Below are 20,336 nucleotides of genomic sequence, written 5' to 3' on the forward strand. Positions count from 1 at the left end.
TGTCTGTTAGTCTATAAGGTGCCACAGGACTCTTTTCTGCTAATAGGACTTGGGTACCTAAATCCCAGATGCTCCTTTGAAGATTTCAGCATAAACAAATGCAATGATGATATAGCCTACTCATCATTTTTGCTTTTCTGCATTTTTTTTTAAAACATTGAGTCACTGATCAAAAAGTACAGAGCATGACTCTTAACACAGGCACTTCCCTTTTGTAGTACAGGTAATTGAATATATAGGAACTCATTACATAATGGAAGCAGAATGTACTGACCCTCTTAAATAAGGGGGTCTTCAATATGCTGACTAGAATACAGCATATTGAACAGTCTGGAATTTTTTGTAGTTGAATATAAATATATGCAGCCTATGACTTGCATTTGATTCTTACGGTTGTTAAAGAAATACTGTGAAAGAAATTCTGTCTTCCTTACACAGGTATACCTTCTGAAGTCCTACCCATTCCTCATAGTCATATACTTTCATGGATCTGTTGCAAATGTGAATATCTGTAACACTGTATGGTTACGCTGTGCAGTTGCAGAAAATGTTGTTCTTGTGTTTATACCGAAGTTCTGTTTGACAGACCCAATTCTCATTTACATTAAGGCTTAAGGCCCTGTAAACGGCTCTGGGAGTGAAAAGAGGCCCAAATGTTGGTGTAAATGTACTGCAAGGCCACTTTACACTGCCAGAGCAATGTACAGGGGCCATAGCATAATGTGAATGAAGCCCATTGTGGCTGCAATTTCCCTGTTTACAGGAATTGTGCACTTTTAGTCAGATTGTTACATTGGACCTTATAAAATACATTCCTACAAGTCAAGAATTGGCTCGGGACCCAAATTCAAAAGGGCAGAGAAATGCATGTTTGTTTGTTTTTTAAAAAAGGAAGTAATTGGAAATGAATTATGGATTGGAACTGCCAGTTTCACACAGCCCTGTTCCAGTCTCCCTTGCCATTTCCACAAAGTATCATTTTTCTTGTTGATTTTTTTTTAAATAATTTTTATCTTTAAAAATGTATCTTAGTGTTGGGAATTTCCTGAGACCCCAACCTGTGTCCCCCAAAGACTTAACTGAACTCCAGGCTTGTCACTCAGGTTTCTTTATTCGCATACAGCAAAGCCAAACTGAGTTGATTAGGCTCAAGTGCAATGAAGTGGGTATAGGGTGTACCACAGCTCCCAAAAGCAGGAATATTAAGCAGTGTTTATACATATTCTACAACAGGTTACCACATGCACATTCCATTCTACATCTTACCATAAGCTCTAGGACTGGTTTACTAATTTTTGTAATCAATACCTGTCTAGCTCCTCACAAGCTGCACTATATGCTAGAGCACAACTACAAGCTATCACATATTTCTTCCTCCTCTACTGTTCTTCATCTACTAGCTACATATTATTTACAAGGCCACTGTGAATTAATGCTTTGTCCATTGTTAAACCCAGTTTTCATCCTTCTGCTTCCCTTCGTCATTCAGGCTAGGCCTATACTTATTTGCCAAAAAACAACCAACCAAACCCCCCCCACCCACAACCCTATGCCTGCCCCCCCATACCCACACCAAAAACCCAGAAGGAAGGAATATCAGCAGCCAAGAAAGCATTCATACACACTTTATAAATTAACTGGGGAAATTGAGCTGATAAATTATCACAAAAGTATGGTTGAACAGGAATCTTCGTAGAAAATTGCTACCACAGCCCACTGTAGACAGGGTATATTTGTGGGCCTGATCATGCCCTGGATGCACAGATGTACCCCCCCCTCCCCACATAGAGGGGGAAAAAAAGGCTCTCGAACTCTGTGGCCGTGCCCACACCTATCAGAGAGGTGAGGGAGTGGACTTGGGAGGGGCCAGAAGGGATGCACTTTCTTACCCGCTGTGCCAATCAGGGAGGAAAGATAACACAGCTCCTGACCACTTCTGTAATGAGGAAACCCCACATTAAAGTACTGCCAGGGAGGTGGGGCAAACCATTGGGACACAGAGTGGTCCTGGAGACATGGGCCTTTGTGCATGTATCCCCAGGGCTCCTCTGGGACACATACAGATCACCAGGTATTTGTAGAGGTGGGGGCTGACCCACAACCTGTTCTGTGAGAGCCAAACTCCATGCCTCCTATATGGGGACAAACCACTGAGAGGAGACCCTCACGGATGATATTTTCTCCCCATTAGCTCCATCCCACATGATTTTACATGCAAAGGGGCAAGCAGCCACTTTCAACTGTTGACAAAACTCTTCTACACTGGGGCAAAGCCTCTTAGCGTACAGCACAGTACTGTAAGTGATGGGCCAGGGAAATAGAGTTACCCCTAATCTGTATTTAAAGTCACAGCACTCTGGGAAGCTATGCCAACAGTCTCCCCAGACAGAATCGGCACCAGCTGAGCTGCTCTAAGAAAATGAGCAGCAATGTCAAAAATAGTCTTAGCCTATATAAAGATGAGTGAAAGCTAAGCCCGCACCTATAGTTTGAACCATTAAAGTACAGAGGAAATAATGATTGTGTTGCCAAACAATCCATAATTCTTTAAATGGTAAAGCACTGGGTACAAGCTCTGTACTGTAATGGAGCCCGAACTGAAACTCTGTGATCTGCAAAACTGTGCTGGGAATCATGTAAGAACAGGCTTTCTATAAGATATTGCCAACACTCACGGATTTGTGGTGACAATGTGATTTTGGCCCTTGCTGCAGAAGCTGTTGCTAGAGGACCCAACTAAGATCACATTACAAATATGTATAAAATTACACAAATGTTTATAAAGTGCTGCCTGGTGGTGCAGAGTTTCCAGCTTCTCCCCAGACCTCAAAATGTCAATTCATTCTGTGCCTTCCCAGCCGCACATCAACTAATTTTGTTCCTCCATACCCCTCATCTGCTCCACACCCATGTTACTTCTACCTCCTGAGCCATAAGTCACTTCTGTCTCCTTCCCCACCCTGCCTCATACCTGCCCCTCTCCCCCACAACCACACCCCTCTGCAGCTAAAAATCTCTTCATTCCCACCACCTCAGACCTAGTGGGAGGGCAGCTTCTGGGGCTTTTTCTCTCCCTTTCCAGAAGGGGCAGCTCCAGCAGGAATTCTCTTCTTCCCATTCCTACACCTTGTATTTCAGGGATAGCGAGGAGGGCAGGTGAGGGCAGAGGAAAGAGCCCCTTCTGTTAACTTTGTTAGAGGTAGTGGATGGAAGCGTTTTTCAAAAGTACGAGTCATTCGAAGACTGGGCCTAAGCCACAAAACTCAGATTTCAAACTCGTTCTCTCACCCTCTTTCAAAACCCCCCAAACCATGTTGGGGTTTTTGGAGCCGGGGTCTGGATTCAAACTATTCTAGAAATGGGGGCCAGACTGTGAAATTCAGAACCAGATTCCAAACCTCAAATTTTGGGGGATGTTTGATTCTGTGATTTTGGGTTGGTCTCTTCTCTAGTCTATATACTGTGCTACTTCTCAGCATTCCTGCTGGCAATCGTCATGCTGTGGGTGACATAGATGGAAATCAGACTTCCAGCTCTCCCAGAGTGACATAATATGTTAATATGAATTTATAGGAAGTACGAGCTGATGTAGCCTGGAATGGAATTAGACTATAAGGTGACCAAAATGATAAGGTGCATTGGGTCTTTAGAAGGGTTTGCATAATGTGATGGTAGTGCTTCAGGGCAGCTGGATATATTTAATACATGCTGACTAATGCTGCATGCTGACTAATGTTAACAGCTGATGGGGGTGTGTGTGTCTTCCTGAGCATTTCCTAATACTTTCTTTCTAATACCTTCATGATCATTATGGTGCTGAGACATTTGATATGGCGTGTTAAATCCTAAACCCAAAGTTTGTGAACTATCCTCTAACCGTCTGCCATCGTTCTTTTGTCAGAAAACACAGAACTGCTTTTGCATGCTTTCAGATTTCTTTAGTCTCCAAGACTCTGATCGGTCTATTCAATTGTGAATATTTGTACAGTAGCTAGAGATACCAACAGATATTGCCTAGAAATGGCAAAGATGTTCCACTGAATACTTAGTGAATACTTATCAAAACTCTGAACCTTTTAGGTCTAGAAGTTACGCTGGAAATGTCATGAGAACAGGCTCATGCACAGGCTTATTTGTTCTTCACAGTTCTATCAGATTGGAAATGTAATAAGAACAACCTCAGTGCACTAGAAAGGAACCAGATTTGCACACTTGGGGACTGACATCCTCTACCCACAGAACAGGTAGTACATGTTCAGCATCCCTCCCCCGCCCCCACAAGCGTCCTTCTGGAGTGCAGCAAAACTGAAGAGGAGAGACATAATCCACCTTTAGGCAGCTCAGTTTCAATGCCTTTTAAACTGCTCAGCCTAACCAACTTGGGCATCATTGGGAACAAGACAGTAATAAAAAATTTTATGTCCTATAGACCGCCAAATAGTTATCACAGTAATGACTTTCTGTCCCTTTACTGACCAGGGTCACATCTGAACTAGTGATCTGACAATGAAAAGCCCTGCCCATTATGCATCTCCTGGGCTATGCAGTTCTCCATCAGTGAAACGTTAATCAAGTTAATATTAAATGTCATAATTGTATTGCATGCTCTCGCTCATCTCCTCCTCAGATATAAACAAACTCATTAGTAGAAATTAGATACAGTAATAAAAAAATAACAGACAAAAATAGGAAAATCAAAATCTTCAAGAGGGATCTATACAACCTTGGGAACAATCTAATGAGTTTTGTAGAAGTAGAGAAAATAGAGATAATTAAACAATGTGCACACAGAACCAGAGGGGGAGGGGGTCCTCGAGGAGCCAGAAGAAGGGCTGAAACCAGTGCGCCAGGGTGTCTCTTTCGCTGCAGAAGGAGCAGGCATCGGGGGAGGTCATAAACCATGCCAGGTACACACCTGAAAGAGCCACCAGCTGATATCCATGGTGGGCTGTGGGACCAGGGTGAAATATGGACTAGCCCACTGGAATTCTCACCATGCTTGGGCAGCATGAGGTCCCACCACTTGGTGTCGGGGCAGGACATGAAGGGTGTGGAGCATGAACACATATGGCTGTTTTCTGGGCACATTTCAGAAATGGACTACCTGTACGTCTCACAGCTGGCTCAGATCGTTCATGGGGGGCAGCCGGGGAGGCTCATGGGGCCAAATAGTAAGGTCTGTAGGGTCAGGAGTGAAGGGCTGATGGGGAAAGGTGTGGGAAGCACATGATGTGGGACATGAGGGGCAGAAAGCCTTATGTGCCAGCTGAGCACCAAGCAGTCCACCTACTCCCTCCAATCACAGTCCAGGGATGTCTCTGATCCTGGTTGTACCAGTGAGGCTCAACCTCCGAGTGCACCAAGGGGAACTCTGCCACTTACCTACAAAGATGGAGGTTGTGTCGCATAGGCTCTGCGAGGAGGTCCTCTCACTTAGTGGCCTCCCTGGAAGCTAGTCTTGGCGACAAGATCCAGGTCCTGAGCAGGTCCTGGTGGAAGACCAGCAGCTCAAAGAAGTGTCAGGGAGACATTTTAGGTGGAGTTAAAAGAGCTTCAGGTCATATCGGAGCCCTTGGAGATGGCAGAGGAAAGCATCTGCCATCATGCTCCATGCCTGACTACCTGCACTGTAAAGGAGACTCTGCAGGGCCTGGAGGGAGAAGACATGGACCTGACTGTGGAGGCAGAGCAGGCCTGTCCCCCTTCCTCCAAGGGGAGGCTCAGGACACATGCAGAGACCCAGTTCAGCCCTGACCTGACAAACTCCAGGATGTTCCTCTGGAGATGGGCCAGGGTACCCGGGGGTATGCTTAGGGTGTTAGTCCAGTGCCAAAGCATGTACAGGGCCTACTGCTTGTACACCAGCCTATCTAAGCAATCACAGTTAGAAAAGCCAGATATTTTCCATTCTGGAGAAATCTGTGTGTCACAGCAGACAAGCTTTTTGCACACAGTTTGTGGCAGCTTGATGCTTTCCAGGGTTAAACTCAAAAAAGGTGCAGCTCAACTGAATAGAAAGTTTGACACTAAATGGAAAAAAAAATCAGGCATAAGGAATTGACTACATTGCTCTCCAAATCTGCTGTGACAAGGGGTGCATCAGGGCTGCCTGCTCCCTGGCCAGCTCTACACCATTGCACTGAGAACCTTCCTCTATCTCCTCCGCAAAAGGATGATGGGGTTGGGGCTCCAAGAGCCAGATTTGCAGGTGGGCCAGTCGGCGTACTCTGACAATGTACTCTTCCTGGTCCTGGAGCCGAGGGACCTGGCGAAGGAGGAGGCTTGCCTAGTCGGTGGCCTCCTCTGCCCATGTCAACTGGATTTAGAGCTCTGGTCTGATGGTCTTCACAGGTGGCAGGTGAACTTTTTCCCACCTGCGCTCGAGGCCATCCAGTGGAGCATGGGTCTGCTGCTCTATCTGGGCATCGATCTTTCTGCCTGTGATCCATCGCCACTAGAGAATCGGTTAGATCACGAGGCCAGGGTGGCTGACCGGTTATGGAGGTGGATGAGGCTGCTCCAGTGCCTTTCCCTGAAATGGAAAAAGTTTGTCTGCTGTGACACACACATTTCTCCAGAATGGAAAATATCTGGCTTTGCTAACTGTGATTGCCTAGATAGGCTTATAGCTGTGTAAACTCAGCCTTATTTAATTAAACCTTTCCTATGGATGCATTTAATTAGGCAGAGAAGTGGCTCATCTCATGGAGCAATTCTCTGTTCAGTGTGCAGATCTTCAGCTTTTTTGTAATTCTTTCTCCAGCCCACACTACAACGCTCAGAACTCCCACGTATAGGGATATTAAATTAATGTTGCCTCATACTCAGTCACTGTGAGCTGTAGCACGTGTGAATAATTCAGCCTGCTGGCTCTGTGACTTGAAAAGCAAACGATTATCCATATTCCTGCTTGCACCATCACTGTTCGCCACTAGGTTTTATTTTCCAGTCTGCACCCTTTGCGTTTTTTTAGTTGGGACTTCAATGGTCCTTTATAGTGCAGACTCCCCTAGCTCCACATGTTAGCTTCTGTGCTGGGAAGTCCATTCCTTCCCCTGGATCCTGGATTGCTTAGTGGACAGTCAGAAAGTTGGATCCGGCATCTCCACTCCCCAAGAGCCCTGTTTGGTTAGAGAGCTGGCAGAAAACCTCACCCCTGACTTCCAGGGGCCAGTTCCCCAACCAATGAAGATGAAAAGGGAATGCATGATCCGTCTGCACAGGCACATGCTGTTTCTGCCATGATGCAGGAAGCCCAGCTCTCAAGGCTGGGAGACAGCCCTGGGGGAGGCTTGAGTGCATGGCCATTAGGAAGCAATATTGCGCTATGTGCAAGAGTCAGCCACTGCCTGAAGGGCCTGACTGGCTATCAAGCACACAGCTGAGACATGGGCTGTCGGGCCTCATGGTCAGAGCCATGGAGATTACAGCAGAGCTGAGATGGAGTCAAGGATCTGGGCCATGGGACACCCAGGGGCATAGTCAAGAGCCGAGCTGAGATAGAGCCAGGGACCAGAAGCCAAATGCCAGAGCCAATGGGTGGGCCAGAGACTTGGTCAGGAAGCAGAGCCAGGGATTTTGAGGAGGGTGAAGGGGAAGGGTTGAAGTGGGCACAAGAGCAGGTGGGGCCGGAGCAGTCACAGGAAGCAGGACCATGCACAGTTGCAGGTAGGGAGCACGTTAAACAGCCAGCAAGTGATGGCAGCTGCTGCTGGGTTTCACAGAAGTTAATTCCACCTCTCCATCAAACAGTCAGGGTAGTCAATGGGGCAGCCCCTGTTAGGGTCAGCTGCGTCTTTGTTACATTCGTTATCCTTCCTTTAACGGTCCTGTTTCATGGCTCTGTCCTTGCTGAAAAAGGCCCCGGGGTAGATGTTTGCACTGGAGTGAGTTCTGGGTGAATTCCTGCCTAGCTTAAGGCTCGAAGAGGGTTCCCCACCATAAGGCAAGGGCTGGGAGTTTGGAACTAGCTACCAGAGAGGGGACAGTCTGGTTTGCAGGGCATGTAAATACTAAAAGAGAATCAGGCTTCAGCTTATTTGCTGCAACAGATACAGGGCTGCCCAGAGGGGGATCAAGTGGGGCAATTTGCCCCAGGCCTGGGCCCTGCAGGGGCCCCGCGAGCCCTGGCCGGGCGGTGGTCCGGGTCTTCGGCGGCATTTCGGCAGCAGGGGGCCCTTCAGTGCTGCCGAAGACCCGGCCTGCCGCCAGGTGAGTACAAGCGCCACAGCTCCCCCACATTGCCCCAGGCCCCCCGAATCCTCTGGGCGGCCCTGAACAGGTATTAGGAAAGAAGGTTGCTTTTTTTCTAGCTCGCGCCCTCTTTCTGTGGGCTGGATTTTGACACCATTACTCACATTGAATGTTATCTTACTCTGGGAGTAGTACCCTTGAAAGTAATGATATGTGACAAAGCCAGACCGGACAGATATATCAGCCCTAGAATGGTGAAGGCCCTATTCCATATGAACTGAAACGAAGTTACCACAAGTTAACTAGAGACACCTGAGTCCAATTAAGGGCTGCTGGTGACTTTTGAAAGCCCCTCTTTTGGGTGTGTGTGTGTGAGAGAGAGAGAGAGAGAGGAAAACAGACTGATATCAGTTGGTGCCTAGAAGACAGGGCAAATTCCCCCACTGCAGGATGGAAGTGTCTTACTGAACTCCCTTGTGTCTCGATCATATAAAACATCCCATTTGGCACAAATGGTCACTATTGGCAGCAATCTCTGCAAGAGGCATGGGCTTGAGTGGTCACGGAGGCTGCATTACACATTAGCTATGAGTGAGTCTGTCAGAATATATTGCTGCTGCCTGTGGTACAGTACCTATCCTGTGCAGAATGTTGTCAGATAGAAAGCTAGGAAACCACCATGTTACTCCGCGGCCAGAGTAAAATCTCTCAGCGCTCGGAATGATTTGATTCTTTGAGCATTCCTCGATGGACAGGGTCAGTTTCTAGCAAGCAGTCAGACATTTCTCTACTGGTCTATAAGGATCTCAGAAATGTAAGAATGTAATATAACTGGAATATGACAATCATCTCCTAAATCCAAGCAAGACCAGCTTGATAGCTCCACACTTCCAAAGCAGCACATACTGCAGTTAGATTTTCAAGAACCATACAGTGTCCTGCTGTCATTCTCAGTACAGAGGTAGAGACCACTCCATTTCCCATAGAGGTTAAGAGACTTCCATGGGCTTCACTGGCAGTTGATCGTGTCAGCTGTCATGGGAGAATTTGTGCAGTGATGTATTTTGCCGACAGAGAACCTTGGGGCTTGTCTACATGGGGAAACTGACTGGAAGAGCTATTGTGGTATAGATCCCTATGTGGGCACTTACTCTGGAATAAAACTCACTTACCTCCAGAATAATCAGTGTGCTTTGGAAGTAGAGTAATTTTTCTGGAATAAAATATTTTTTATTCCAGAATGGAATCCATATAAGAAGCTATTCCAAAATAGCATATTCCCTTATAATTATGGCAGTCAGTTTCTCCAGGTAGATAAGTCCTTAATTCCTATTGTTGTCAATTTGGCTCCTTAAACAGTAGTAAATTTATGCACTGATACTAACGCACTCGGGAATTCAGTTCTGTCAGTAAGAAATGTGAACACAACTGCTTTCTGCCCTTTGTTTTAAGCTAATAGAGTTATGACTAAAAGGAAATTCAGGATGTGGTAGAAGCTTATCTTTACCAGGATGGGTGTGTTAGAACTGCCTGTGCCAGGGTACATTTAAAGGCATGCTTGTTTTTCTATCATCGCTTATTGTTCGTTTATAATTCACCTCAAATGGAAAGGGGTCACGTGAAGTCTCGGTTAAGCAGTAAGGTTTTTAAAAACAATACTATTTAAAGCAGCTTGGTGTGTGGATGGTTCCCTTTTCGGTAGGCCTGATCTGAACAACTGGCTACAGATGTCAGAGTGCGTATCACCCTAAACAACCTTATCCTCAGGAAAGTGAGGAAGGGTCGGCAACAGGACAAAGAATCTTGGAACATCTTTGGAGAGTCATTAATGGCATAACTTTGAGAAGCGATTAAGGTGACAGGCACTGCAGGGACTGAGCACTTTTGAACATGTGAGCCTTTATAATTAAGGACCAGATTTTGACATCATTATCCATGTTCCATAATATCTTACACCATGAGTGGTCCCACCTTTGACCCTATTTGCCTCTCTAATTACCATCCCATCTCCTCCTCCGTCTCTAAGATCATTAATGCACCATCTACCATCACTGTCTGGAGTTCCTTTCCTTCTGTTCATTTCCTAGATATTTTCCATTCTGGCTTTAATCCCTTGCATTCCACTTAAATGGCTCTCCCTGAACTCTCTAATGACTTCTTCCTAGCCAAAGCTCAGAACCAATACTCTAGTCTCCTCCTCCTTGGCCTGTCAGTCTTCTTTGACATAAGTCATGCTCTCTTTGAAATCTTGTCCTCTCTTGGCTTCCATGAGTCCGTCCTCTCCTAGTGAATCTTCCTCTCTAAGCTTTCCTTCAGAGATTCATCAGGAGAATCCTCCTCAGCCCTTCTCCAGCTTTCTGTGGGAGTCTCTCATAGCTCCATTCTTGGCTTCCACTGCTCCCTCTTTACCTTGTCCCTGGGTGATCTTATTCACAAACATTACTTCAGCTATTAGCTTTATGCTGGTCGTTTGCAGATTTATCTTTCCACTCCTAGACCTCTCCTGTCCAAACTAAAATCTCAGTCTCTCTTTCCGACATCACCTCATGGATGGCATCACCAGTCACCTGCAGGTCTTTATGACCCAAAAAAGAAACCTTAAGCTTCCCTCCAAACTCTCCCCACCATCCTTTTTTCAATGACCGTGGACAACCATCTTTTCCCTGTCACTCAGGTCCATAACCTACATGTCATCTTTAACTCTGCCATCTATGAAGGCCTACACCTCTAAATGTAGAAATCTTGCCAATTTTCCTGCACAGCATAAGATCCAGCCTTCCCTTTCCATTGATACAGCTAAAATGCTCCTCCAAGCCCTTTTTCCATGTCTCAACCAGTGCAACATCCTCCTTTTGGGCCTGGAGAAATTCTATCTTGCCTGAGTTATGTCTGTTCAAGAGACTACTGCAATAATCATTTTTCTGGCAAGTTGCTTTGATCACATAATCCCTGTCTTTGCAACCCACCGATAGTTCTCACTTCTCTACCACAACAAACACTTCACTTTTAAGGAACTTCGTAGCCTATTTCTACACTACCTCTCCTACACAAACAAGGTACCAAATTAGGCTTCTGTTTGGTCAGTAAGGCTAGTTTCAATTGCTTAGTTATCAATATTTCCAACAAGCACCTTTGCACTTTCTTCAGTGTCACCCCTATGCAGCAGGGGAGCTACTCAAAACAACTGCTAAGCCACCTTATTGTCCTCCTCCAAATCTCTCCTTAAAATTTTACTTTGCTGTGATGCCAACAAGAAAAGTTACAATGCTTAGGTACTTGGTATGCTGTGGTTGTTTCTCACCCTGCTGACCGGTATCGTCGCCTTGTAATCTGGTACTTCCATGTTTGTTGTATCCACTTTTTGCCTTTTCATCTTATCCTGGGATTATAAACTCGAGAGACATATTTTGGTTCTCTATTTGTACAGCACCTGGCACAATAGGGCTCTGATCCTTGACTGTGGGCCCTAGATTCTAAAACAATACAAATAATAAAAGGTATCAAAACCTGGCCCTAAGAAGTTAGTCACATATTGAATTGCAAAGAAATACTATACTCTCTAAAAAAGTTTGCCAAGGAACCTAGTGGCTGCATCTCTAATGCCAGTCAAGAGCTAAGGATGCATCCATCACATATTCAGAGTTCACAACTTGTTTACTTCTTACTCTTGGTCTTTTAAACCCCAATGTTGAGCTAAGCAAAGTTAGTGCAAATTTATTTTTTAGAGGAGAGGGGATTGGCTGGAATATCAACAAAGGATGTTCATGTGTAAAAATACTGTGCTATTCAGGATTCTGCTTCAGGAACCAAAGGTCACAGACAAAAGGCATTCATCTCAGGATACACTGGGAATACAGTTACCTATAGTTTTACAATGTTAGGTTTAGAAATATTTAACCTCCAGTGTTTTTTTAAATTTATAAAAGCTGTAAAACATTTTAAAAACCTCAATAGGCTGCGTGTGTAGACAACGGTGCTAAGTTGTGAAATTTTGACAAAATAGTTCGTGATTTATTTTCAAAAAATAGTTTGGGGTTTTGATCAGCATGTAGAGCTGCTGGAACTTTTTTTAAAATTTCAATGACAATTTTTAGCAAAAAATTGTTACCATTTTTCATCCCAATCTAGTGCTCAGTTTTACGTGCAACACAGATGTGTCCATTTAGTAATACAGTAAAATGGATTTCACAGACACTTAAAAGTTGCAGCTGAGTAACTGAGATTCATGAAGACCCAAATATGAACTCCAAAGTCTGGGTATGTACATGAAGCAGATTGTTATATCACAACTCAGCAGACTGTTATACCATAATGGTCACTCCTCAGGCCAATCAGACAGTGCTTCTAGAGTTTCTTTTCCATAGCGTATATTATCATCAAGGTTTACATGATAGCTGGTAACCAGGGGTGAAAGTAATTTACAGGACTTACCGGTACTGCCGGAGTCCTGAGGGGGGCGTGGCCTCATCCAGAAGAGGCGGGGCCTCTCAAGATTTAAAGGCCCTGGGGAACCAGCTGTGGCTGGGAGACCCAGGGCCTTTAAATCAACCGGGGGCTCCCAGCTGCAGAGGTGGCTGGGAGCCCCCCGGGGCTCAGGGGCAAATTAAAGAGCCCGGGACTCTGGCCACCAGGGGGAACCCCGAGCTTTGCGGGGCTGGGGCAGGGATTTAAAGGGCCCAGAGCTCCTGCTGCTAAGGGAAGCCTGGAGCCCTTTAAATCCCAGCCCCAGCCCGGCCACCAGAGCCACCCTTTAAATCCCAGCCCCAGCCCAGCCACCAGAGCCGCGGCCGGGATTTATAGGGCTCTGGGCTGCCCGTACCGGACCGTACCAAATAGCCTGTAAGCAGTTCATTATTATCCTTCTCTATTAAATCCATTAAACCACACTAACCTTTGCAAACAGCTCCTTTGATGACATTCCAGGAGGTGATAAGCTTAGTTTTGGCAAACAAATTATTGAAGTTATCAGACACCAAACTCAAACAAACTGGTTTTCCCTGCTTGTGTGGGTTTAAGTCCGATTCTTGATATTTTGTGTGTGTGGTTTAACATCTCATTTTGTGCTTTAAAAAAAAATGATGACAGGACTAAGACAATGTTATAAAGGGATAATTTGCCACCATGACCATCTACTTATTGCTTATGAACTAATTCCCAGAAGGTTATACTGAGATCCAGAACCATTTCACACATCAGGGTTGCTAATTAAGGCCAATCTGGTTATCAAGCCTGTTCATCCACAAAAGTGAGAGATTAAAAATGCAAAATAAGTGGTTGTGTCAAGTAGTCTATTTAAAAAGGGGGTGGGAAAAAATTGGTGAATTTAGTACTATACTCTAATTTCCCCTGAATCTGTGCAGCAGCAGCAGCGACAATCCCAGCTTCCCTGCTTTGCCTCATTACTGTTTCTCAGCCTTGACATGGAAGAACCCCCTTTGTGTATGCGAGAGGGTTAGTAATTCTCCTAGCCCATATAGCACCAGATTGTGCTTCACTTACTCTCATGGGTGAGCAGTTATATTGAAGTCTGTAGCTGCTTCCCCGTGGGAGTAAGTGATGCACAATCTGTCCCTTAAAAGGTTTGTTTTTAAGGTGCAGTCTCTAGGAAAATTGTACCTGGATTTGCTCTTTAACTCTAAATAGTCAAACAGCTAAAATACACGGAACTAATTATCCTACAGGCCTCAAATGGCAGTCTCTTAGAAAAACCTTGGCCAATACAATTGCTATTCTTCACATGCTGGTAGATATTAGCCTCCATACTACATCAAACAGTCTCAAAATATGTGCTGTTAACATCTATCATCTTCTACCATTATCAAAGCATAACAAGAGAGACAAAGAGCCTTTCTGAACTCTCAGCAGATTTACAAACTGTGATGTTTTAGATTTTTTTTCAGCAGCTCTTACTGATAAGAAGAGACAGAAAATACTGAACAAGCAACAGAGTTCTCCATGCAGCTTTTAATAACAATTCCTCTGGAGGTGGTGGTGGTGGTGGAGGTGGGGGAGATAAAGTCTACGACCTCTACTAGGTCAGCTGCATGTCAAAATCTGTAATCCACATGACTCACTCAGATGGCATTCATTTCTGTTGTAACAAAGAGGCAATTATTGATTTCCCATGCTGAAATTTTATTCTCAATTGCTGTTTCATTACATCACAGCCCTGTACTGCCTTATGCTGAAGGTCATGTCCCAGGGTGCCACCTGCAGTTCATTGTTAGCATTGTAACTTCATTTATTTTTGCTAATGTGAGCCACACCATTCCAGGAAATTTAATGGGGGATGGGGGTGAAAAATCAGGCTGCAGATGGGTTAGGAAACTAATATAGTGCTGCATCACCAGACAAGATATGGAGCCCTTTCCAATGCTAGGTCACCAGTCTGAATCCAGCCCCATTTGTGAATGGCAGAAAGTTGTTGCCATTGTATGCCCCTTTCGTTTCCTGCATGTAAATACATTGGTGGTTGCAGTCATGTCCCATTGAACATGAAGGGCAAGATTTTCAAGAGTGCTTGGTACCAGCTGCTCCTATTGTTCACAAGTGGGGGTGGGAGAAAAGGTGGAGCATCCTCCATTTTCTCCTCCGTAACAATGCACCTTTCTCTGGCTCTTTTTCTGTACCTCCACCTTTGGGTGGAGGGCTCATTGCAACCCCCCCCTCCCTCCACACACGCACTCAGAGGACCTACTACTTCCTTTGCTCTGCCTTTCCCTTGCTAGTTTCTGAATGTTTGTTTCAAAGTCCAGTTGGCTGCATATTGGGCCCCAAAACCAGTGGCAATCAAACCTCCTGAGCTCTAGCAAACTCTGGGGGCTTCCCAAATGAGATGCTCCTGAGACTGCCTTGTGCACCCAAGTGCACAGCTGCTGGGAATCCAAGACAAGCCGCTGGATCCTGTTTTTAACTTTTAAAGGGAAAAGAAGAGATGAAAGAGAAATACTGGAGGGCTGTTGTGCTGGGGTTAAGGGAAGGACAGGAGTCTATGAGCAAGGAGTTGGCCATAGGATGGAGTGTTGGGGACGGTGATGGGGGAGATAAATGGCCTGTGAAGGGTCACAAGGAGGTAACAGTGCAGTGGCAGGGTGGGGAAGGAGGGGACTAGAGACCTCAAAAGAGAAAAAGGAATTTAAAGACTGGAGATCTTGCATTGTTGGCTAGTGCTATGCTAAGTTTCTCAGGCTGCTGGGAAGGAGAAAGCATCAATTTTGCCTTTCCCCTCTACAGGCACTCTCTCTCTTCGCACCTTATCACGTCCTCTTTGAAAGTGGAAAAGATATGCTCTGGGTGAAGTTCAAATGTGTATTCCCGGCATGTTAACAAATTGGAGTTCTATTTGCATGGAATTAAAGCTGCTTTAAAATTATATTAAGGAGCCAGAGAGCTCCTGTTTCAAAGGACCACATGGACACTGTGTAATGGAAACTCGGTGACAGTCAGGAGCTGCTGCAAGAAATACTAATTCAGTAATGGGAAATAAATTCTTCTGATATATTCAGTGTGGAGTTAAATGTGGATTGTTAATAATGCTTAAGCAGAGCCCGTCTGCTTTTTCTATCTCAGCAGATGCTGTTTTCCATCTGAGCCACAGACTGTGCATGACAGAATGCTAGCACCTTCTAATAAACAGGAATTTAAAAAGCAAGAGTACACCCTTCAATGTGTGTGTGTGTGTTTTCAATCAGACTGAGTAAGGAGTCCAGTGTAACCTTTGGTGTATAAAGAAGATGCATCAAACAGCTGCATTAAAAGTGGTTATACTGGCCTCTGCCCTGATCCCTTGAAGCCAGAATTTGTGCAGCCAGATTTTCAAACCAGCTCAACTCCTTCTTAGGGACCAGACTAAGATGTCTGACATGGTACTGAGCTGTCTCACAGAAAGATGCTCAGACAAAAGATTCTGTCTATAAAGGCACTGCTAGCTATTTGCATTTCTAATGTTGTAAGAAACTCGTGCAGCCTGTGCAGAACTTGTAATTAAATAGCATAGCTTACCTTTGTTGATTGCTGCCCACGCTGGCTCTGTAAAAAAGAGCTCACCTTGACTGGCACTTGTTTTGTCTACACCAGAAATGCTATCGTGACAACTTCACCTGTGATACTGTAGTGTAGACACTAGCATAGTGATGGAAGAGGCTCTACAAGAGGCAGTAGCTAGGTCAATGGAAGAATTCCTCCACTGACCTAGTACTGTCTACACTGGAGCTTAGGTCAGCTTAATTATGTCATAGTGATGTAGCGAGATTGATCTAACTTTTTAGCGTAGACCAGCCTGCAGCATCTGCTCAGTGCAATGGCTGCCTTGCTCTTTACCCACCAGGTGCTGTGTTGTAGTCTAGGAATAATGCCTGATGCTGCTTCAGCTGAATCTGGGTCTGTTGTAAGTGTTCTTCTTCCAGAACATGTGTCCATCATCACGGTATCTACAGAACTTATTACATTCCTCAGACATCACAGAGCTCTGTAACCATACCTGGCACTTCACAACAGGTTTCATGTGACCAATAGAGCCCAGACTCCTGCTCTCCAACACTTATTAAATGGAGACATGAAATGGTACAATCCAGTGAACAAACTGGTGCATTTATCACTGATGGACTTCTCAGAACAGGCAGGCTTTAAGAAGTAATCTGAAGGATGGGCTAACTAGGAATCCATCAAGTTTATTAAAGTAGGCAGGAAAATGGGGAAGGAGAAGCAACAGTAGCAATGAGCAGAGAGAGATACTGATGAGTAAATAGAGATCAAATGAAACATCTTGTTCCCAGCATGGTTCTGATTTGTTTGGGAGTCAGTCAATCCAACTGTATTTAAATAAGGTACAAGGACCATGCACTGAATCAGTGGTTTAGATAAGCTTAGAACCCATATAACCTGACTCACTCCCCCTCCACTTCTCAGCCACCAGTGTACATGGCCTTCCTCTGAATGCCAAATGATGGCAGAAAACAAGCTATAAAGCATGAGCATAAGAATGGCCATACTGGGTCAGACCAAAGGTCCATCTAGCCCAGTATCCTGTCTACCGACAGTGGCCAAAAATGGTGATGGTGCAGAGCTTCAGCAGGAGCATTTTAAAAGAAAGATTATTTTAAAAAAAAAACCCATTCAGTAACTGAGTTTGTAGGGTAAATGGTTGTATGTGTGTGCCACTTAATATGTTTCTTGTTGATGTGCATAGACTTTTGAAACACCTAAGAACATAAGAATGGCCATACTGGGTCAGACCAAAGGTTCATCCAGCCCAGTATCCTATCTACCGACAGTGGCCAATGCCAGGTGCCCCAGAGGGAGTGAACCTAACAGGTAATGATCAAGTGATCTCTCTCCTGCCATCCATCTCCACCCTCTGACAAACAGAGGCTAGGGACACAATTCCTTACCCATCCTGGATAATAGCCATTAATAGAATTTCATCTGGTGTGTCCCTTATCAGTACTGACGGTTATTGCAGCATGGTGTATTTCCAGTCATTGTATTAATCCCCACTCCTGAGAACACTGATGCATGTGTTTCACTTTATGCCCAAGTAATCACATTGACTTGACTTCATGTGAAGCACATGTATAAATGATTGCAGGAGTGGGGCTTTGTTTTCTTTCATTAAATACAATCATACTCATGCACAACCCAGGAGAAACAAACTTATGGCTCCAATTGCAACGGCAATGTTTCATTAACACCTTTTGTGCATTTATTTCTCTCACACTTAGCTTTGTGTGGTTTTTTTAAGAAAAAATAGAAGTGGAAAGAGCTAAGTTGTGAGGTGGAAATGGTGTGTAAAGTAATGTAGACTTCCACTTTTCACATACTCAACTAAACATGCACGTACTTATTTGAATGTACAATATAAAATTCAGACATGTTGCATCTGGTTTCCCCAGACATCCTTCCTCCTGATTCTTCCATTTTAAATGTACAGTACATTGTTCATTCAAAACCAGTAGGAAAGTGGTCACTTTTAATTGTGTTATCTTTGCTAAATAGATACTTACCTCAGTATAGGCCTGTCACAGGGCACATCACTCACTGTCAGACTGGCACCTCCTCCTGGTCAATCTGGGGATTAGCTCAAGGCCAACACTCCCCGTCCACAGCTTGCACACTATCTCCGTCTCTGCATCTGCCTTCCACCTTAGGAACAGAAGAGTCCTCTTTGAGACTCAACCCTCCGGCTGTATCACCATCCATGTTTCCCACCTTCCAGGAGTTAGTGTCTCAGTCCAATAAACATACCACTTCCCCAGTGGCAAGTGTGTGTGGGGGGAAACTGGGGCTCACCCATTACTTCAGGTCCCAGCCCAGGGATCCTGTGGATAGCAGCCTAATAATACTGCACCTCTAGTTCCTCTCACCGCTGCTGAGATCCCCAGGACCACTTCACCATGGTCCCAGCACCTTCTTCACCCTTGCCTCAGGGCACTCAGCTGCTTATTCCCTGGCAGCAACTGACCTGCCCCTGGTGCTTTCTTTCAGCAGGTTAGGAACATAGTACTCACTCCATGGGCTCCCCAGAGCAACTGACTGTCTCTGACCCGCAGCTCCTTTTAAGTGAGCTCTCTAGGCCCTGATTGGCTGCTATGTGCAGCCTCCCTCCAACTGGCTGCCTCCTGTGCAGCCACCCTAGGCGGCTTGGATGATGCATCTCCTTTGTTCCTTTCTGGGAGAGGGTGTGGCAGACTCAGGAGGCCTCTATTAACCCCTTATTCTCCTTCTCTGGTGTGGGGTGAACATCCTATCACAAGGCCTGGTCCAAAGCTCATTGAAATTGTTGGGAGTCTTCCATCAACTTCAATGACTTTAGGATCAGGCTCTGTTTGCATTATTATCTATCCTTACATAAAGTCATTAAAGGGAATATAGCATGTTTCACTTAGTTATCAAAGGCAGCAGGCAAATTTGTAAGAGTAACCAGTGTAGCATAGGACTAATCACTGCGGGTGCAGTAGCATTTATAACTCACATATGCCAATGTTTGGGCAAACAGCAAGATTAGATTGCTTGTTTCCAATGTGCACTTATGCTATTTATGACCACTCCCATTGTAACCTCCCCCCTTCATTGTCTGCAATACAAAGCAAGAAAGCATTTATGGTAAAGCAATACTATAACTTCAACCAACAATTGGAAACACAGTTGGGTATTCGCTCTAGGCTTCATAGTATAATGCACTGTGGTGCAAGGTGGCACTATATCATGTTAGAACTAGTGAGCAAAGATACAATTGCAGTTCATAATTCTTACTAGAATAAGACACAAAACTCTTTACAGTCCAGTGTTCTAAACTTTAAAAAAAAAAAAAGGCATTGTAGCAAAGGTAAATTACTGAAGCACTACAGAGTGCCAGAATCAATTTTATACTATGGTACTTACAGTACGTTGCATCAACAAAACTTACTCTCAAAAATCATATAGGGTCTTGGCCTTTCTGTGATATTGTGCCCAAGATAAGCACTTTGATGCCTCACTTGCGGCTTCATTATTTAATGCCCGTTTCTCCAGAAGGACATCTTGTGGTGCTACTCAAGCTTGCCAGCTGTTTCATTAGAAAATATGGCACATGCAAGTGCCTATATCACAAATAGGGAAAATGAGGTTACAAAACATGTTCTTGGTGCTAAGTCAGGGACAGATCCTCAGGTGGTATAAGTTCAGGATCTGGCCATTATTTTTCATATGATCCTTAATGATTCCTTGTCCCACATTCAGCCTGAAGTGAATTGTGGAAGAGGTATTAAGATATTATTGTAGCTTCCCCCCCAAAATATTTGTCATTTGCATGACACCCACAATCTTGTAGATGCCTTAAGACAGAAGGGACATGGGCTTGATCCTTATCTCCCTTACCACTGTAAACAAGGAGAAAGTCTAGTTTGTAAGACTGCACACTTTTGGGGGCAGTGTCTGGCTGTCACCTTGATATTTACAGCAGTTAATACAATGGGGCCGAAGTCCATGATACAATAAATAATAATTGAAGCAAATGATTAGGTTTGGAGAAGTAACTGGAGTCATTGTTGGAAAAGCCCTAACGTTACTGGTCTTTCTGCTCTGTCTCTATAGCATTTTGTTTCTTCTCAGTTATTCAAGTTAATGAGGTATCCAGTGTAGTTGCCTGGAGTTTTAGCTAACAATGT

The 20,336-nt window shown here is 44.6% G+C and overlaps 1 long non-coding RNA gene across 1 annotated transcript; it reads right to left on the minus strand.

Moving 5' to 3' along the window:
- Positions 1-6,402: 6,402 nt before the first annotated feature.
- Positions 6,403-18,698, minus strand: LOC123370725. Its single transcript, XR_006579519.1, has 3 exons — positions 18,539-18,698; positions 18,195-18,333; positions 6,403-6,532 (listed from the first exon to the last, which is right to left on the minus strand). It is a non-coding gene; the product is annotated as an uncharacterized LOC123370725 (long non-coding RNA).
- Positions 18,699-20,336: the final 1,638 nt, after the last annotated feature.

Source organism: Mauremys mutica, chromosome 5, assembly GCF_020497125.1.
Source record: "Mauremys mutica isolate MM-2020 ecotype Southern chromosome 5, ASM2049712v1, whole genome shotgun sequence".
Taxonomy (NCBI): Eukaryota; Metazoa; Chordata; order Testudines; family Geoemydidae; genus Mauremys; species Mauremys mutica.